Below are 14,048 nucleotides of genomic sequence, written 5' to 3' on the forward strand. Positions count from 1 at the left end.
TTATCAACAAACACTAAACAGGATTTTGTCTCAACTTTGCTTCAAGGTTAGGATTTTCAGCAAGACTATCCCCCCCTCGAAAAATTAATTTGATATACAATCCTATTTCTGAACTGTGCCTAAATGTCAACAAAGTGAAGATTCCCCACTTTGTTTTGAAATGTTGCAAAATGACAAAGTGCTGTTCAAAGTCATTGCCAACAGCAAGCATTAGTGAATGTCTGAGTGTTATCCAATCCAGATGTTTGCCCTGTAAATAATTTAGAAGAACTGACTGTTCTGTCCCAAAGTTCTGCCTCAGCTCTACCTACAGGTGACATCAAAATGAAATGGTGCTCACAGCATATTATGCTGATCTTCACAACATAATTATCCCTTTTCCTGTCAGCAGTTAAATAATTAACATTGTTGACCTTTAAAATGTTACCATTGTGCTTCAGCATTAGCTCCTTATCAAGAGGGATGGGGACTTTACACTTTTCTTAAAGCAGATTTTTCAAGCAGACCACAGATGCCAATATTTTTGAAGGTTTTCTTAACATTTCTTTTTAATGAAAATTTAAATATTGGAGCAAAAGACGGTATCTACCAGGGATAAACAATGACTTCATGGAGTCATTGTGAGCTGAGTCTACAGCACTCACACTTGCCTTTTAAAAGGGGGGGGAGGTGGCATAAATGAAACCTAAATGCCCAGGTTCCAGTAGTGTGATGGTTTTCCTGGCACAGGCCATGCTGAAGACAACCATATGGCAGCTTTCCAAGAACCTCTCACAAGCCCCGTTTTGGGGTTATGCTAGCTATGAAGAGCAGCCTGCCCCGACAGGAAAGACTGTCATCACTTAAAAAATAAATACCCGTAGAAAAGCTCATCATTGCATATGGAGTAAGAGCTCTTTTTCCTGTCACAGTGAATGCTCTGGGCTGCATATTGTGTAAATTTTGTATCAGTGTGCAAAATATTCTCATCTGGGATGGACAATAAAAGTGAATGACGAAGAGAGAATTGAAATGGAGTGATTTCTATTTGTATAGTCAGTGTCGTAGAAGCCACACTAGGTCACACAGTAACTGAGCTGCACTCAACTCAGGCATAACTTCACTGAAGCCCATGTAGGGGACGAGTTTAGCTTATTATGGATCTATTTTGCATCCTGCCGTCAACAATCTCTGTTTCCATGTCTGTTTACTTCAGCATGGTTTCTATGTTGATAACCACAGAAAAACAACTAAACCAAATGGCACCCAATGAAGTTCCCACCAGTGTCCACTATCAAATGTCTGACTAGTTTTCTGATTTCTCTTTTTGCCACTCTGCATTGGACATATTCATCACTGCTTTACTTTAACTTAAGGAGAAATTACATGGACATTAAAAAGTGCTACTCTTGTTTTAAAGGCTAGAGCGATGTAAAGGGGACCTGACCTGGGCCCATGCTGTACTGTTTAGCTAGGTATATTTTTTTTCCAGCATTTACCTTAAACTATTCTCCACATGTGCCACCTATTAGCTTTCCCATTTTGCTTTTTCCTGAACTCAATATCAACATTCCTGACAAACAAACAAACAAAAAGACTAAAAAAAACCTGGAAAAAAATATTTGAAAATATTGCTATGATGCTCCATGAAATGTGTAGTTTGGGTATCTCAAGCCCCATTCATCTCCAGGAACTGGACTCCCTGATTGGGCTATATACCCCCTGATGCATCACAATCTACCCTCTTCCCCCTTAAAAACACCTGAATGATTTACACAACAACAAAAAGAAAAGAACAAAAATACTGAGATCATCACTGAAGCGCAGCTGCTTCGGTCAATTTGTGCATTGCCTACAGTCTTGTGTTTTTAAATGTATATCAGGGGGCATGCAGACCTCTGGATGAGTGCCTTCTGACATGAAGTTTCTATTGCTGCAGGCACCATAGAGAAAGAAGGACTGATTCTCTTAATCGTCTGCATCAGTTATACACCAGCGTGTCTGGTGTCATTATTGAAGTTCCTCCGGATTTACATGAGCGCAGAATCAGATTTGTAGATTCTGAAAGCTCTTGGTCAATAGAACCATGAGGCTGATTTCCTGCAGTACTCCTGGGACTTGCAGAAATATATCATCTATTTTGCAATGAAGGCTCCTCTGAACTCCTCACAGAACACAAAGGATCTGGTCCTATGACCACTGAAATGGAGTAAAAGATCTCCACTGGCTTTTACAGGCAGTAGGTCACTCTGACTGCATTTGTTCTCTCACAAATCTCATTATTATACAATTGCTACATCCTAAATTTGATTTATTTCATTAAACTATTCCTATGGCCCTATTGTTCAGAGTTCTTCAGTTTATAAACAGCCATTCCTCACCCAGGTGGTCTAGCAGGAGTGTAGTAATGAGGGCTTATTAACTAAAAAACCTGGGCAGCAAGACTCACTCTCTCTTCCAAGAGGAAAATAACCTCCCAAATGGGAGATATTAATTTCTCTTCCAAAGTCTTCAGCATTACATTCCAAGATCTCTAATAATCACCTTATAAAATTACAGAATAAACAGCCAGCACAACACAGTCTGTTTTACTCAGAAGTTTCTTTTTGCTGGCTTTAAAACCATTTGTTTTTCCATAGTCCTTTAAGGAGCTATTTTTCTAGCCCAGTAGGTCAAACACAGTGTTTCCTACCAGATCTTTGTTTATAATACTTTCTAAACATGCCAGGATTTAGTAAAACAACTCCCAAGCCTTTTTCCAATCTATAGTCTGAGAGGGGTAGTCACGTTAGTCTGTAACTTTACAAACAACAAGTAGTCCTTCAGCACCTTAGAGACTAACATATATATAGCTTATGCTATTATACTACATATTTTTGTTAGTCTCTATGGATGCATCTACACTGCACCCTTATCTCAAAATAAGTCATGCAATTTGAGCTACACAAATTGCGCAGTTTATTTTGAGTTAATTTCGAAATGGCTTCTTTTGAAATTTGGCACCGTCTACACTAATAGAGCACTATTCTAAAATGTCCCTTAATCCCTGTGGAATGAGGCTTACAGGGACATCAGCATAGCAAGCCTGTTACATTTCAAAATAATGGGCGTGCTCAAAAGACATGGAATAGCTATTTTGGGATATTTCTGGTATCCCGAAATAGCTCCACAGTGTAGACATAGCTTATGATGCCACAGGGCTACTCCTTTTCAATCTGTAGGACATTCTAGTAAAATCTCTCAGTGAAACAATTAGAACACAAGAATATTTTCTAGGTATTGACTAAAACTTTTTCTTCAATATAAAACCAGATTTTTAACCTACAGTCTCATCCATAAACTTTCATCTAGATCTAGGCAGAAATATATGTATCTTTCCTATAATATATGTGCTCAATTTTAAATCATATTTAAAGCCACTAAAGGCATTTCCCTTTTCCTTTCTTAACACTTTAGTCCTCACAGATTTTATTGGGCTATTTATTTGTGCACATACGGAATTTAAAAATATATATGATACAGTATAGAATATAGAAAGACCTTTGATGGAATCCAACAATGGGAATCTGAAGGATCAAATACATAGCACTGTAGTCGATTGGCTTATGAAGCACTGGGGAACAAAGTAAATGGTCCCTCTGGCTACTAACCACAGCCATCTTATTTTTCATTACTGAGGTGGGAAAAGAGAGCGTAAAGAAGAAAAGAATGCAGTGAAGTAAATTGATGAACGGGGGGTCTGCATCCTTAGTTTCTCTCTCTTACGTGACCAACCTTTGTGGTCAAATCTCCAGATTCTGGAACCATTTTTCATGTTACAGTTTGATCTCAGTGGGGCTATTTGAGCAGTAAGGGAACTGCTCATCCAACAACTCCAGAATCTGGACCCTGATTTCTAGTTTTGGAGCCCAGAGAGCAGAGCAAGGTAATTTACTCTTCTGTTACTGTTCTTTGGGTTAAAACCTGGATTAGGTACTGGGGAAAAGTGAAAATTGATTATGTGCTTTTAGATTAGTCCTTAATAAAGAACAATGCAGTGCTGTCTGAGTCACAGTTATCACTCCTTGCTAAGAAGACCCAATGGCCTGAATTAACAAAGGTGCTGCAGATCAGTACTGAAGTTTTTTGGCATAAATATGCCTACAGACTGTTGTTGGCTTTTGTAAATCATTCTCTCAAGTTCATGAACAATGCAATTCACCTTAAAATGTGTCTGTCTCTCAGCATGCATTGTTTAAAGACACGAATTTGTCTTTAGTAATTTAAAGCAACTACAGTGTACTTTGCAAAACAACTTATGAATCTATAATATTCAATCGCTCTATGCGTACCTCCCACACAAGTCAATGTGTTATATCATGATGAAAGACAAGATTAAAGCGAAAGCTTTAAATGCTTTTTCTAACTTTGGTGTTGAGAACAATTCTTTTTTTTAGGAAAGTATCATTGTAGAAATACAATTCTACTCCCTGTAGAACACAAACACGTGTATTTAAAAACTCTGTGATGCAATACCATCATTGTCTGCATAGCTGCTCCTATAAGAATTCTATTTGCTGTGCTTCTGCTAAATATATACCACATACACCTGATCTAGTGGAAATAATTTCTGCCATGAACAATATATTCCCAACAAGACAGGCTGACCTTCATGAATTGGGATCTTTCCAGTCCTTGCTCTTTTGAGCAAGGACACAGAGTCAGTACTCTTTAAAAGAGTTTCAACAATTAAGTTAATTTAGCTGAATGTATAAAAAGGATTATTTAGCAAATCCTGAGTGTGAAGTTCAGTTGTTACTCTACATTTTTGCAAACATTATCATTCAAATTACAAGTTATTTGAAGTTACTAAACCACAGTGCAGAATGCAAGAATACACAGTGGAAATAAATTAAATTCCACAACAGATGAAATCACAATGGCCAAAACAAATAACAGATGTACAGTTTCAAAATATAAAAGCAAAGACATATACAGTACAAACTACCAAGGAAAGAAAGCTGAGAGGATAATTCATAGCAAATACTTGTCTTCATGCAAAATGTCCATGAGAAAAACATGATTTCCTCAAATTTACTAGTAATTGAACTTACAATATTTTTTTCATTACCTCTGCCTCCATATTTACTGTGATGAATCCATAGCCAATATTCAACATTTGAACAGTTTTGGTCAGAGGTGATTTGTCACTAAATCACAATATAATTTCTCTTCCTGAACTGGATAAATATTTGCACTCCAGTTTTGTAAGGTTAATTTTAAGCAAGTGCTTAATTTTAAACAAGGGAGTAGTCCCACTGACTTCAAAGAGTCTACTTGTGTCCTTAAAGTTAGGCATGCACTTGAAGTAATCTGGTGAAATCAGACCATAATCAAGAGGAAAGACTGAATAATCCACTGGACCCTTAAGTATCTCAGGAAGAGAAAGCATAATATGAGGTGAAAACAGGATTGTACTATTTTAGAAAATGTTAAATCTACTTTTCTAGGCCATACAGATCTTGCTTTAGAGAAAGATTGGGCTACTGCTAGATTGGCTATGTCTACTTTTTAAAGTATTATATCTATAAAATAGCCACTCTGATTCATGGTATTTTATCAACTATCGAGGCATCAAAAGATAAAGCACTGAATTTCTATTACTGTTGGCAATATTTATAGTATCAGAAAATCTATAAATATCATTCTGTAGATAGCTGTGGAATACTTTCTTTTTTACAAATCACTCCAGATTCATAAATTATTTTTAGGCAGCACTGCTTCTAAAAAGGCTAGAAGCACTTCACTGAGAATATTAAAATCTAGTTTGAAGAGAAATTTGCCTCATAATTTACAAGCTTCTTGGACTTTACTTTCATACAAGCTATGAATTGTTAACTCCCATCAAAGAAAATGGACATTTTTTCCATAAAAGCAACTTCTTTGCTTAGCAAATGAGAGGGCAATAAATCAAAGGGCCTATTTTTATATATATTGTATTACTATTATTTTTCCAGATTCCATCGATGCCCTAGGAATTTTAATATTGGTGAGAAAATATTAGTTTGAAGTTTAGGTATATTTGGATATAAACATACCTAGGGACATAGTCATTTGACATGGACCTGAATCTCAAAATTTGAATCCCTCCTCGCTAAAAGTGACAGCAAGGTTGGAGAGAATTTCTGATCATTTTCAAGAGCATGAAAAATAAGATTGCTGAATCCTTGTTAAAAAGAGAAACTAAGAAATCCCATTTACTCTGCCATTTAACATTTAAAACCACACACTCTTTTCCCAGGGCTTTGGGTATAAGTGAGCAATTTGTTTATGTGCTAAATAGGGTCAAGGACACTGGTTTAGGGAAACAGTGAAGTATCTATCAGTACAAATATAATTATGAACAACATAGTTTGGAGGAATGGTGTTACCAATTCACAATTTCACACAGTCTAATTTGGGAGTGGTTTTCTTGTTGTTTCCTATAATTTTTAAAATTATCTTGATAAAGGTTTAAGCTTTGGCTCTGCATTGTTTCTTTTCAGACTGGATATTGAGTGATTGCTCAGTGCTTGTCTCATTTTAGATTGGCACATGGATAATTGTGAAATAAAAATTCTTGACAGGTAATTTCTGAAAAGCCATCTCATGTTGCATTTCTTAGTAATGGGCGGCACTGTAACAGGATCATGTGTAAGGCAATATTTTTTGAAGCAGCCACTTTAGCAGCTGAAGTCTCTACTGGAGCACTGCAGTTTTGTGTGGTGAATAATAAATGATACAGCAGCTTGTGATCTAGTTGTCAGGAATTTTATTTTTCAGGCAAATGTTATTTTTCTTCATATTTTAACTGTATTTATTACCTGGGACAGAACCAGTTTAACAACAATAATACCAGCCTGTTTTTTTCCATGCAGCCTACCAAGAAATCCCACAACCTGTTCTGTCATAGGATTTGAATCTCTGTACAATGAATGAGAGGCATGCTTATTTAAGTGCCACAGTTGGGTCATGCAGAGAAGATTAGGAATCCTGCCCTGAAAAGTGCTAAAACACTTCATAAGCCACTGACAACAACTTAAGTTGAGGGTACTCAACACTTCATAGGAATTACTCAGCTCAGCACTCAGAAGGATTAGGCCTGGTTAGCTTTAACACTTCCTGTTAGTTATTTCTTATAAGACTTTCTTAGTATTTCTTCTTCTCCAATGATTATTATTCAGCAAGGAAAACAACCAAACCATATACAATAGTGCCATAGGAATATGTCCATATTCTCAGAGGCTGTGTTGTCAGATTTATGTATTATTGTACTGCACTGGTGCTGCTTATAAACTGCAATAGCTGAAGAAGAACTGGCATTGCCATTAGAATTTTAAGGAGTTTAAAACATCACATATTGAAAGCCTCATTGCACTAAAACTCAGTCTGAGCCCAGATGGAAGTTTTGATTTGAGCATGCATACATACAGTGTTTTCCACATGGCCTTTTGGCCGGCACAGAAACTTGGTGTCAATGGTTAGTCTCTGTGCAGCTTTGTGCAAGTGACTAAAACTTCCTGTGAATGTTGCACTCTCTAAAACTTCAGGGACAAGACTAGTATGTACTCTAGTGTGGTTCTAATAGCAACTGGCTGGATGCCAGTCTCACCCCTCTTCACTGCCCCCTGGAGGCAAGAGGAGCCATGAGTTGCACCAGATGTAGCAGCAAACCCCTTCACTATGCCTTGGGAATGCCTAGGAACAATGCCCAAGCAGCAGCTGGGTACAAAAAGCCCACAGCTAGACCCTTCCTAAAAAACCAATCCAGGGGAATGACCCAAAAATGACAATTGTCATGTAGTCCCTCCTCCAAACACAAGATCAGTGTTGCTAGGTGGATGCTAGGTGGCATGTGTAAAGACTCCCAGCACTGTGCCACTGCCACCATTTTGGAAAGTCCCCTCCAGACATACACTAGATATCAGCTTAACCCCAGCATCTCTGTGGATCCAATAACTAAGTTAAGGATGGAAAGGATAGGGCTGAGTGAGAGAGACCACAATGGTGACACTGCCTGGAAGGCAAACTGAATATACCTTCCTGCTTGTCCACCAGATAGGGGCCAATCTCCCAGCCCCACAGCATCTCCACCACACAGTGGCAGGTCTGGGAAGGCTGGGGCTGTGTTGCTCGGCCTCCTGCTGCTCTGGGTGGGATGCTATCCTGGGCCAGGGGCCAGTGGCCACAATGGGGGGCTGGACTCTGGTGGGCACAGAAGTGGTAGAGCCTCAGAAAGAAAGGCCGGGGTTGGGGGTAGCCTCCCCAAGGCAGTGAGTGGTTCACCCGCTGCACATGCCCAACAATCTGCTTACTGCTTTTGAAATCTGAATAGGTGATGGTGTGCTGTAGATCCTCAAAGATATCTATCATTTCAGAAGTATGGATCTGAACCTGCAGTATTCAGTCAATGGGAGAATTGCCACCAATTGCAAGTGGGAGCAGGTTCAGCCCCTAGAGAGAAAACATAAAACTCAATAGGAAAGAAAGTAATAAAATAGCATGGCAAAATCTTTATATGTTACTATTTCAGTGGTACCTGGTACCTTGCAGTTCAAGAAAATCAACAAGATGTATCAGATGGCTGTTGGGGAGAATGTCAGTTGAAAGATTCCTTCATCTGTATTTTTAGGAATGTCATAAGTCACAGGAATATTCATCAGGATTTATGACTTCATAATGGATATAACAAATGTGAAATGGTTCTCATGAGAAGAGCTTTTGGATTTTCAGGATAAAAAGAAGAGATATACCCACTCAGTACCAACTGTTCTCACATCTGACTATACTTATATGTGGGCTGTCAGGGGTTAGGAAGAGGAGGAAGTCTTCTGGTAATATCTTCCACTTCAGGAGGGCCTGGAATCTTGTCATATGGGGAAAGCTCACAGATTATGTGAGAGGAGACATTAGTTCTTTACAGATTCTACCCTATGATGGTTCTTATACTGTTCATCACTGCAGTATCTAAGGATATGTCTACACTACCACCCTAGTTTGAACTAGGGTGGTTAATGTAGGCAACCGAAGTTGCAAATGAAGCCCGGGATTTGAATTTCCCGGGCTTCATTTGCATCTTGCCAGGCGCCGCCATTTTAAAATCCCCGCTAGTTTGGACTCCGTGCCCGCGTCTACACGCGGCATGGACTAGGTAGTTCGGATTAGGCTTCCTATTCCAAACTACCGTTACTCCTCATGGAACGAGGTGTACCGGTAGTTCGGAATAGGAAGCCTAATCCGAACTACCTACTCCGTGCCGCGTGTAGACACGGGCACGGAGTCCGAACTAGCTGGGATTTAAAAATGGCGGCGCCTGGCAAGATGCAAATGAAGCCCGGGAAATTCAAATCCCGGGCTTCATTTGCAACTTCGGTTGCCTACATTAACCACCCTAGTTCGAACTAGGGTGGTAGTGTAGACATACCCTAAGGGCTTAGAAGTGCATTAAGTGACATAACTTGGATATGTCATGTGTGGTTTGCTCTCTCTCTTGACATCTAGCCAGGAGAATTGTGTGCACAATAGCATGTTTTTGATATTGGCTGTTTATTTTCTTAATTTAAATGCACGTGCAACTCTATATTAATGTTTAAAAAAGCAGGTTGAAGAAAGGCACCTTGTATTTGGAGAAGCAGGCAGCGAGCTTTGTGATTGTCCTCAGTTCCTAGAGGAGTTTGTTCCCCTGTCTCAGAATGGCTCCAGAGAAAACTTTGCCTCCCATACAGACATGCTTTACCCTTATGGTAGAGAGTTCCACTGTGCATGAGGAATGGAATTATCAACCAAAGTATTTAGCCCAGAGCTCAAGGTAATCTTTTAGATATGCTAAGCCCTGGCTCATCATCCCTCTGAAGATAAAAACCAAAACCTTGAACTTGATTTGATAAATTACGGGAAGCGAGAGCCGAGAGCAGGGGACAGGTTTGATGTATTTGTGGTGGCCCGTGTTGGTGAGAAGATATGCTGCACCATTCTGCACTAGCCGGAGTTTCCTAAGCGTGGACTGTATCATGGCCAAGTTTTCTGCATTGTTGTAGTCAAGATGGGAGGTGGCGGAGGCATCCATAACATACCACATGTCATTGTTTGCCAGGATAAGACAGACATGATGCATGCTGCTATTTGAGAACTTTGTGTCAGTGAGGAATCCAAGAGCACTCCTAAATTATGGACAGATCTAACCTATTGCAGCAGGTGTGACCTTGCAACAAAAGAAGACTGGCACCATGACTGCCAACTCAAAGTACTTTTCTCTGCTTGCTAGTTGCTCAAATATGTCAAGAATTATTACAGTGTGGAAAAAGATAAGCAAAAAGAAACACAGGAGATGAAATCTGGTGAAATTAGATCAGTCAATTAATGACAGTTAATACGTACAATTAATGCAAAATAAATTAACTAGATTAAAACCAGTTGTGAGTAATCACAATTTTAATTGCATTGTTAAGAAAACATTATCAAGGTATATTATAATTATTTTAGATGTTTCTCTGCATTTTCAAAATCTGCTGATTTCAATTATCACACATGCATAAAGTGCTCATTTTATATTATTTTATGACAATATTTGGATTGGAAAAAAGATAAAAAAGAAATTGCAATTTTTAACTCACCTCATGTAAGTCCAATCAGTCCTATTTCTTGTTCAGTCAATTGCTAAGACAAATATATTTGTTGACATTTATGGGAGATAATGTTGCCCACTTCTTATTTACAATGCCACCTGAAACTGAACAGCAGAGCTGTCCTTACCCATATGCAGAATATGCAGTTGTGTGGGACACTTGAAAATTTGTGGCATCACTGGTTCTTAATGTCCATGCACTCACATTTTCCTATCCCTGGTCTGTGGCTATGCTTCCTGGGGAAAGTACCTACTCAATTTAAAAGTGAAAAATCTAACAGACCCATTAGCAGAACACTGAGCCTGTGAAAGAGCTATTCAAGTGGTAATAAAGCCATTTAACAAGAATTTGCCATCTCCATGGAAATTTTTTATCAGTTTCTGAATCAAAACTCAGGTCATCTGAAGAAGTGGGCTGTACCCACAAAAGCTCATGATACCATCTACATATTTTGTTAGTCTATAAAGTGCTACCAGACCATTTATTGTTTTTTAAGTTTATCCTATACAGACTAACTCGGCTGTCCCCTGAAGCTTCTGAATTTACTGTGTTGGTCTACAGGATCTTAGCTGAAAATTTGCTTTAAAAATATTTCTTTAATGCATTGCTGAAGATTATAAAACACACCTCTAAAAGGTTGCCCGCCCCCTCGACTGCCATCTGGTATAGGCGCACAAGTTTAATACTATTACACAGTACCCCATAAATCCAAAGAACAGCCCTGGAGAATGGACATTCTCATGGCACTGCTGCCACTGGTGCTGAAAGGACATTCCAGATATGCTAAATGTTCATATGCACTTTCATGCTTTGACTTGTTTTGTTTGAGTTCAGTTATGTTAAATACAATTACATTTGCAATTTGCACGTTTACACTAAAGAGCGGACACTGCAGTATTTGTATGAGGTGAACAGAAAAATCTTTTTGCACACTGAAAATATTTATAATAAAAATATAAAAAGTGAGCACTGTATACTTTGATAATTGAAATCAATATACAGTAGACTTTCGATAATCCGGAACCTATGGGACCTAGGTGGTGCCGGATTATCAGGTATGCCGGACTATCAGGAGGTAATATAAGCTGGTTTTATATATATACTGTATACATTATATACTGTATATAAAGTGTTCTTAACCCTTTTTATTGTACATACTGTATACAGTATACTGTAATGTTGTAGTTTTTTAAAGCCTTTTTTACCCTTTTTGCTCAGTTCAGCTGCTGCCGCTGTTACCTTGTGACTCATTTTTTGCCGAAGCTCACTCACTAGGCTCTTGCCATTTTGATGCCGGACTATCAGGAGTGCCGGACTATTGGAGTTTTACTGTATTTGAAAATGTAGAAAAACACCCAAAACATTTGTGATAAAGTTAAATTGGTATTACATTATTGTTTAATAGTATGATTAAAACTGTGATTAATCACGAGTATATTTTTACTCTTGCAATTAGTTGAGATTTCTTAAATTGTTTGAGCCAAGACTTCATGCAGGAATTGCAGATTCCACTTCCCTCAATGCATTGCACTCCAGCCATGTAAAGGCTTTGCTCAGTTCTTACATGGGGGAATAAATGTCATCGATTCTGCGTAGGGGAGACTATGGAAAGAAGGAGAAAGTCAAAGAGAAAACATCTATTGAAAAATAAATACTATACACACACACACACACACACACACACACACACACACACAGAATAAAGGGCTCCTACATTTGCCAGTATGGCTATTTCTAGGTAGATTGTGTAATGTTGGGTTTTTTTCCTTGATACATACTTAGCTTTGATTTCTCTTTATGTAGAGGGTATTTTTTTAATCAATCGCACCTGGGAGAAAAACATGGCTTTAAATGACAGGGGAAATTATTCACTGATTCTAAATGGCTTTTGAAATCTTAACAAAGACAAAATCATCCATAAATGAAACTTTTCAAAAACATAAAATATTCAATAAATCAGCCTTATAATTGTCAGCTTTGACAACAGGACTGAGATTCACTCAAACTTGCACACAGGGACTAACAAGCCTTCAAGTTTTTCAATAGTTGAAAAATATACACATATAGCTATCTCCAGGATCCATCCTAGATGTGTAGATAAAAGCATTGTTAACTTTTTTAAACAAAACCTTCACGTGCACCAGGGGCAGCTCTGACTTCAGTTAGGCTGTGATGTCCTCTAGTGACATATGGTGGAACTTCCAATTTGAAGCATTTTTTAATACAGACTGTGTTCTACTGCACTAGCACACTGCAATATGTCATTATAACTCTTTATCATCGTAACTGATACAAACAAGAAATCAACACAAACATATGTAAAAAAATAAAATATACTACAATTTCTGAACAGAGTCTAGTACTGATGCTCTTGGGCTTTGAAAAGACTGATGGATGTTTGCATTGGCTTATCAGAATGTTATTAAAATGATCTAAATCTTTGCTGGACCCCAGAATCCTGCTTCCCTGGTCCCTTCATAACAGCCTTCCTCTTGCAGAAATCCAGCTAACCTAATTCACCACCTTGGAAAGGATCTTGACGGCAGGAGTGGTGCTCAGGGCCCTAGAAAATGGTGATGGAACTGATAAGCACATTAAATAATTGTTAGTAACAATGACATTGGTGAAGCTGCCAGAGCAATGTGGGCCCTCAGTCTCAATTTCACTTGCTAAAAGATGGACTGAATTGGCTTTGCCAACTTTGGTTCAATATTTGCCTCATGTGTTCTGAAAATTCATCAAAATGCAAGCCTGGCTACCACATGCTCACATCAAAAGTTGCTATCATATTCTGACAGTACAAGCCTCTGCCCAAAGTCTGAGAGTGGTGTCAAAATAAAAAATGTAGGTGTGAATAAAACAATGATTATATGGAACAGAGTTTTCCAAATACAATGCATTTTAATAAAGCAGTCATTCCAATTAATACTTAAACCCTTTACATTATATCATATATTACAGTTGCCATTATAGAACCTAATAGCCTTATAATAACGTTGCCAAACTTTAACCATTCAAGCTGAAATCACCATGCCATGTGTCTGCATACCAGAGAGCTCTGAGACGAAAATGCTATCTCAAGGATGACTTCTTTCCAGAGATTTTTCTCTGACGAGGGCCATCTGTGCTCCTCCCTCCCAATATGGAGCTGTGTCTAATGTTATGAATGAGCCCTTAGAAAATAAGTCCAAATCACTGCATGCATGGAAACATAGCATATGATCACTGCATGTATGTAATTATGGCCTACTACCAGCAGCTTCTACAAAACTGTGCTCCAGAATTCAGCTTTCTTTGAATAAGAGAATAGGAAAAGTTTCTAAATCTTACTTTTCCAAAAAAGCCTTTCAAATAGTGTGCAAATAAGACAATGTCATCAGCTTGGATCTTCAGATAGCCTAAAGCAATAGCTCTGAAATGTGTGAA

The sequence above is a fragment of the Pelodiscus sinensis genome, chromosome 10 (assembly GCF_049634645.1).
Source record: "Pelodiscus sinensis isolate JC-2024 chromosome 10, ASM4963464v1, whole genome shotgun sequence".
NCBI lineage: Eukaryota > Metazoa > Chordata > Testudines > Trionychidae > Pelodiscus > Pelodiscus sinensis.